Consider the following 6,471-nt stretch of genomic DNA (forward strand, 5'->3'; position numbering starts at 1 on the left):
TCGTTGTTAAGAATATTTTGTGTATTTCTTTCCAGCCATTTAAACTATAAACTATATTACATATTACATATTTCATGTCAATGAGATTAGAGAACATACGTGGTTTAATATCTTGTTTATTTCCTTTCCATGACATTATGAATGATTTGAAAACACCACTTGCATGTGTGCATAATATTTCATCATGTGGATGAGAAATTTTTAAAAACATTTTACTCTGATAGCGGGATTCATAGGTAGAAAGTTGTCCTCTGTCTGAGTACTGAAGATTAGAGTGGATTTAGTTTCAATTTGGAAGGCAGAGGAGGGCCTATTGGGCATGAAACATCTGGACTAGAGTTAGAACTTTCATGAAGTTAGAATTGTTTTACGAGATATGTGCTTATTTTCTTCTTTAAACTTTAAACTTCCTCTATTCTAGTTTTCAGAACCCACCAACTACATGAGGGAGCTGGGGGTTTGAATATAATATTGAGTTCCAGAGACATTATCATTATTATACTAGGGTAGATAAAAGGTTGCCTAAATTGCAGGCAAAATAAGGCATCTTCTGCCATTTTTGATTTTCTCTAATGAGAAAATTCCAGGAGCAAAGGCACTGCAGACTAACATGCATTTGCAGTGTCTTCCAGAGGTAGATACAGTCACACAGCACGTTTACGGATGTGACAAATGCCTCCTGCATCTCCTGCATTTGTATTTCTTTTCTCTTTCTTTCTTTCCTCTTTCTTTCTTTCTTTTTTCTTTCTTTCTTTCTTTCTTTCTTTCTTTCTTTCTTTCTTTCTTTCTTTCTTTTCTTTCTCTCTTTCTCTCTTTCCTTCTTTCCTTCTTTCCTTCTTTCTTTCTTTTCTTTCTTGAGATGGAGTTTTGCTCTGTCCCCCAGGCTGGAGTGCAGTGGCATGATCTCAGCTCACTGAAAGCTCTGCCTCCCATGTTCAAGCCATTCTCCCACCTCAACCTCCTGAGTAGCTGGGACTACAGGTGCCTGCCACCATGCCCGGCTAATTTTTTGTATTTTCAGTAGAGATGGGGTTTCACCATGTTAGCCAGGCTGGTCTCAATCTCCTGACCTTGTGATCCACTTGCCTTGGCCTCCCAAAGTGCTGGGATTATAGGCGTGAGCCACCGTGCCCAGCCTGTATTTCAAATAGCTTGAGATGTTAGAATTGGAGGGGCTTTATCATGAATAAATAAAGGAAAGACAATTAAAAACAACAAAACAGCAGTTCTGAATAGGGGATGGGGATGTAGGAAAGAGCAGAGAGCCAGTATCATTTCCAGAGAAGCCTACAAAACCGGGCATCCATTCATCCCGGATTAATAATGGAATTTGAGGAGCCAGTGCCCTACTAGCAAGTTGTTCTTTTGGAAACTTGCAAGCTGTTACCCCAAGAGAATAGAAGCCAAACAGTTGTTCCTTCTCTTTTATAGCTCAGAACAGGGTCTTATTAGTGGCTAAATTTGATTTCTTACCGTTATGGTCAAATAGCTCTCCCCATTCCAAGCCTGAACCTGGACAGTTCACTTAACCTTCTGAACCTCAGTTTCCTCACTGTGATATTCTGCATCTGAGTTCACTCTATGGCAAGAGACAGTACGTGTTAAGGTATATTGGGAACTGTAAAGTACTGTATGAATGAGAGTAAAAGCTTTTTCTAGCAATTTTGCAGGTGTAATAACAGGATTTTATAGACCATTATAGCTACAAATGCAGTTCTAAGGTAGATCACAATGAGAGGAAGAATTATTTTTCCCCCATTATCATCTCCTGCCTGTGATTTGCATTTGATATTTAATACAATAATATTCACTTGTTTTTGAAGTCAATGAAATGACTGCCTCGTGTCCTTTGACTCTTCTAGGATAATTTGACTTCTTTTGAGGTTTTATTGTTGATAACAAGTGCAAAGCCCCTTGGAAGACTTTTTGGTAAGTAATTTCAAGGACGTGTTGAGAGACGAAGTGTTATCTGAGGCATAAACATTTTCCTTATGGGTTAGGACCACAGTCTTTCACTGCAATAGTTCAATCAGTTATGGTGACAGACAGTGTGTGGTCTGGAACAATCTCTCCCATGTGCAATTCATACACACACAAGACACCTGTGGAGCTCAGGTAGTATTTGATGTGGATGAGGCCTTCCCTCTTTGATTTCTCTTGCTCAAGGTCAGGTGTACCATAAGATCCACTTTAGTCAGTACTTTAATATCTCTCAGTGACAACAACCTAGGAGTGTTCAACAAATATGTAATCTGACTATGTATGTACCAGACTGATCCAGGAATACAGTGGCTAGTGACTCTGAGGCTGCAGTCATATTTCTTTGTTAAAAATGTTTTTAGTTTTCTGCCAAGAATGAATATTGTGCCGCCCGTTTCTATGAGGGAGAGTACTCACCCAATATACCTCTCCCACCAACTACCAAAGAAAATATCTAGGCATTTCCATCTTTTGCATATGATTTCATACATTTGTCTAGTTCACCGCTGGTTAATGTTTCTTTGTGGGCCAGGTCCTCAATTCCACTTTGCTTCCTTGAACACTCACTTGCTGGTCTCACTGAACCACAGGCTTGCTTCCTTGTCAGTGGCTTCCTTAACATCCTTCACATGTTCTTGCTTGTCCTTTATGTTTTGCCAGAAGCATTGTGTCCGCTGCCATTTGGCCTGTGCTTGTTGAGTGGCATGGCCTAATGGTCTACACTGTTTCAATTATTTACCTTTTATCTTGCTCTTACGTGGGCATTTTCATTTATTTCCCTAGGCCATGTCATTGAATGAATGAGAGTGAAATGTGCACATGACACAGCTCCATTCTGTTATTTGGGATCAGCCTCTGGGCTTGGCACATGGCTTCCATGACTTCACAGCTCCAACACCATCATTCACCTGTTTCAATTCTGCCACAGATGTGCACCAGAGAGGGACGGAGCAACATTCTGGCTCTCCTGGCCATGCCTCTGTGGATCAGATTCTTCAGTCTTTGATGTCCATCAGTTTCTAAGCTTTGGGAGTCTCTTGCTAATGCACCAAAGGGTGAGAGTATTTGATCCCTGTTCTGCTCTTTTATTATCTGTCTGACTTCAATTATTTGGGGACATGTGTATCTGGAACATTATCTGGAAATTGGAAGGCATAGAAATCAAACCCCATGTATACAAATAGATAAACTCAGAACTCCTTCAACAAAACATTTATAAACTTGTTTTTAGAAATCTTGATGGTTTGTCCGTCCCTTTTGCTGCTTGGGAAATGATCATGAGAGAAGGCTTAGGCCGCCCTTGGACTCTCCATAGGGATCAACACCCGGGGTTCATGGACCACCCAGAAAGAAAACTCGCATCAATGGGTATATGTTCATTTTCATGGAAAGTGTTTTATGGCTTTCATCAGATTCTCAAAGGAGTCAGAACCCCTCCACCCCAATTATTCACCATTGCTCTGAGGGATTTTCTTATCTAGTTTGGGGATGCCCCCTCATCTTATTAACGATCTCTGAACTCCCAGTTAAACAAATAAAATATGACTCTGTTGATTCATTTTTAAATTAAAATTGTTATTTAGCACAATATACCTTATTTTATATTTTGAATTCGTATATTTTAGATATAATTTATATATTTATATAAATATAGTTTTATGTTTAGTATTTATAATTTAGTTACATATAGGTATAAAATATACAAACTATATACATACATATACATATTTCTATAATAGAGCTGAAGTTTGGTCATCCAGTGTATTAGTCTGTTTTCACTCACTGTTGATAAAGACATGCCCAAGACTGGGCAATTTATAAAGGAAAAGAGGTTTAATGGACTCAGTTCCATGTGGCTGAGGAGGCTTCACAATCGTAGCAGAAGATGAAAAGCACATCTTACATGGTGGCAGCCAAGAGAGAATGAGAGCCCAATGAAAGGGGAAACCACCTTATAAAATCATCAGATCTCATGAGACTTACTCACTACCACGAGAATAGTATGGGGAAAACCGCCCCTATGATTCAATTGTCTCCCACCAGGTCCCTCCCACAACACATGGGAATTATGGGAGCTACAATTCAGGATGAGATTTGGGGACACAGCTAAACCATATCGTCCAGTGTCTTCCCCCTCTGCCTGTTGGAGCTCTGCTTTTGTTTCTGGAGTGTGCTCCATTGGATTGTGACTCTGATCCTGTCTGCCGTATAGGCTGCTGCTTACTCAGCCTAGCCCTGCACCTTTTTTCCTTAAGGGAAAGCTGCTGTAGCTTTGCACTGAAACTGCAGTTTGTGCTTTTGCTCAAGAGACTGTTTTCTCTTATTACATAGATCCATTTTTGTTACTGCCTTTGAAAAGTAAAAACGTTTCTTATGACTTGAGGGGAAAAAAATCTAAAAAGATGTTTTCCTGGCTTATACCTTGAACAGGTGGCTCCTCTGTTGAGAACCCTCTCTTCCTTCCAAGTTTATGTGGAGCTCAGAGCATACCTTTGCAGGAAAAAAAAAAAAACAGGGACAATTTGAGTTAACTAACAACCAAATGTTGCTTAACAGATTCTCCCATGTTTTTTAAAAAATGATTTGTTTAAGTCGTTGCCTCCGAGCTCTCATTTGCTTTGCTGGGGGTGTAGGCTCCGTGCTGTGTTGCCCATGTAAGCAAAGCTCTGCTCCCTGTGAGTAAGCTGGAGGTCTGAAGCCAAGGAAATCTAATTTGATGCCCAGCTGACAATGTGACTTAATGCTTCTGAGCCTCAATCACTTTACCGCTAACAGTGGGGATAATAATGACTATTATGTAAGGTTGTTAATAAAATAATGACCATTTAGTCCTGACACATGGAGGTGGTTATTTCTATGCATTTCAGAAGCAGGTGTTCAATAAATGTGCAATTATTAAATGCCAACTACAATGAAGAGACGTGAATCCTCATGTGACTTGTGACCAGCTGCCTCAGTTTTACTTCTCAGTAGCTACTACTTCATCTCCTTTTTGGTTGCCTCCAGTTACTGTCTATATTGATTCTCCAGCCTGATGTGTTGCAGTGAAGACAGATTTGAGAAATACATTAAAAACATTCACCAAAGAGGCCAATTTTTCAGGAAAATGCATAATGAAGCTTCTGATTGTCTCAAATAATTTATACCAGTGACTATTCATCAAGCTGGGTGCTCTATTTTTTGGTGAAGTGGGAAATTTCATCATAAGATGTAAGACCTGTATTTTTTATGGATACATAGAGAAAAATTCAACAACTGAACTGATAGTTGATGGTAGAGTCACTGAGTTTATTAAATTGTTTGTTAAAAGTACAGTCTCTTTGGAGTAATCTTTAAAACTGGAGGATTAATCAACTCCTTACATGTCTCCTTTTTTTCTTTCCTTATTTTCTCTATTAATTGGGCAGAGAGGCAAATTTTCCATGGCCTACAAGTGAATGTTCCCAAATGGAAAATACCCAGGCAAATTCTGTCAAATACCATGACTCAAAGGTGATCTAATACAGTGTTTTGTTTTCTGTGTTTTTTTAAACTTTTCAACTTTTTACTTTGTAATACTTTTAGATTTACAGAAAAGTTGCATGGTCAGTACAGAGAATTCCCACGCACCTTTCACCCAGCTTTTTCAAGTGTTAACATCACCATAACCATGGCATGTTTTTTAAAACAAAGAAATTCACATTGTTTCAGTACTATTAACTAAACTACCGATATTATTTTGCTAGTTTTTCTACACATGTCAGGATTTTCTTGTTCCAGGATCCAGTCCAAGATTGCATTTGTTGTGTCTCCGAAGCCTCCTGAATTCTGTGACAGTTTCTCAGTCTTTCCTTGGTTCCCATGGCCTTGACATATGAAGAGGGCTGGTCAGAGACTTTGCACAAGGTCCCTCCATTTGGGTTTGTTGGGTGTTTTTTCCTGATTAGACTGGGGTTAAGGGCTTTGGGGGAAAAAAACCACAGATGTGAAGTGCCCTTTTCTTTGTTACATACTAGGGAATGCATAATATCAACTTCTTGGGAAAGGGAGAATCTACAAACATTATTTGGAATTCTGTAAGAAAGATTTATCTATCTATTCTCCTCCACATGTTTGTTTATTTGATCAATTGTTTATATCAGTACAGGTCATGGATATTTGTTTTATTATTTGAGTTACAATCGAATATGATATTTTTTATTTTGTTGCTCAAATTCTTCCAACTTTGTTCCAGGGCTGAACAAAGGGTTGGCTCCTGTGTCGTTGGGACAAGTCCCACTTATCTCATTCTCTCCCTCCCTCTTTCTTCCTCTTCTTCTCTCCTTCATTTTCTCCTTCCTTCCTTCTTTCCTTCCTTCTTTCCTTCCTTCCTTCCTTCCTGCCTTCCTTCCTGCCTTCCTCCCTCCCTCCCTCCCTCCCTTCCTTCCTCTCTTCCTTCCTTCCTTCCTTCCTTCCTGTTTTCTTTCCTTCCTTCCCTCCTCCTTTTATTGGAGGGGAAGGGAGTACTACCTT

The sequence above is a fragment of the Trachypithecus francoisi genome, unplaced genomic scaffold, assembly GCF_009764315.1.
Source record: "Trachypithecus francoisi isolate TF-2019V2 unplaced genomic scaffold, Tfra_2.0 Lachesis_group3, whole genome shotgun sequence".
In the NCBI taxonomy this organism is placed as follows: Eukaryota; Metazoa; Chordata; class Mammalia; order Primates; family Cercopithecidae; genus Trachypithecus; species Trachypithecus francoisi.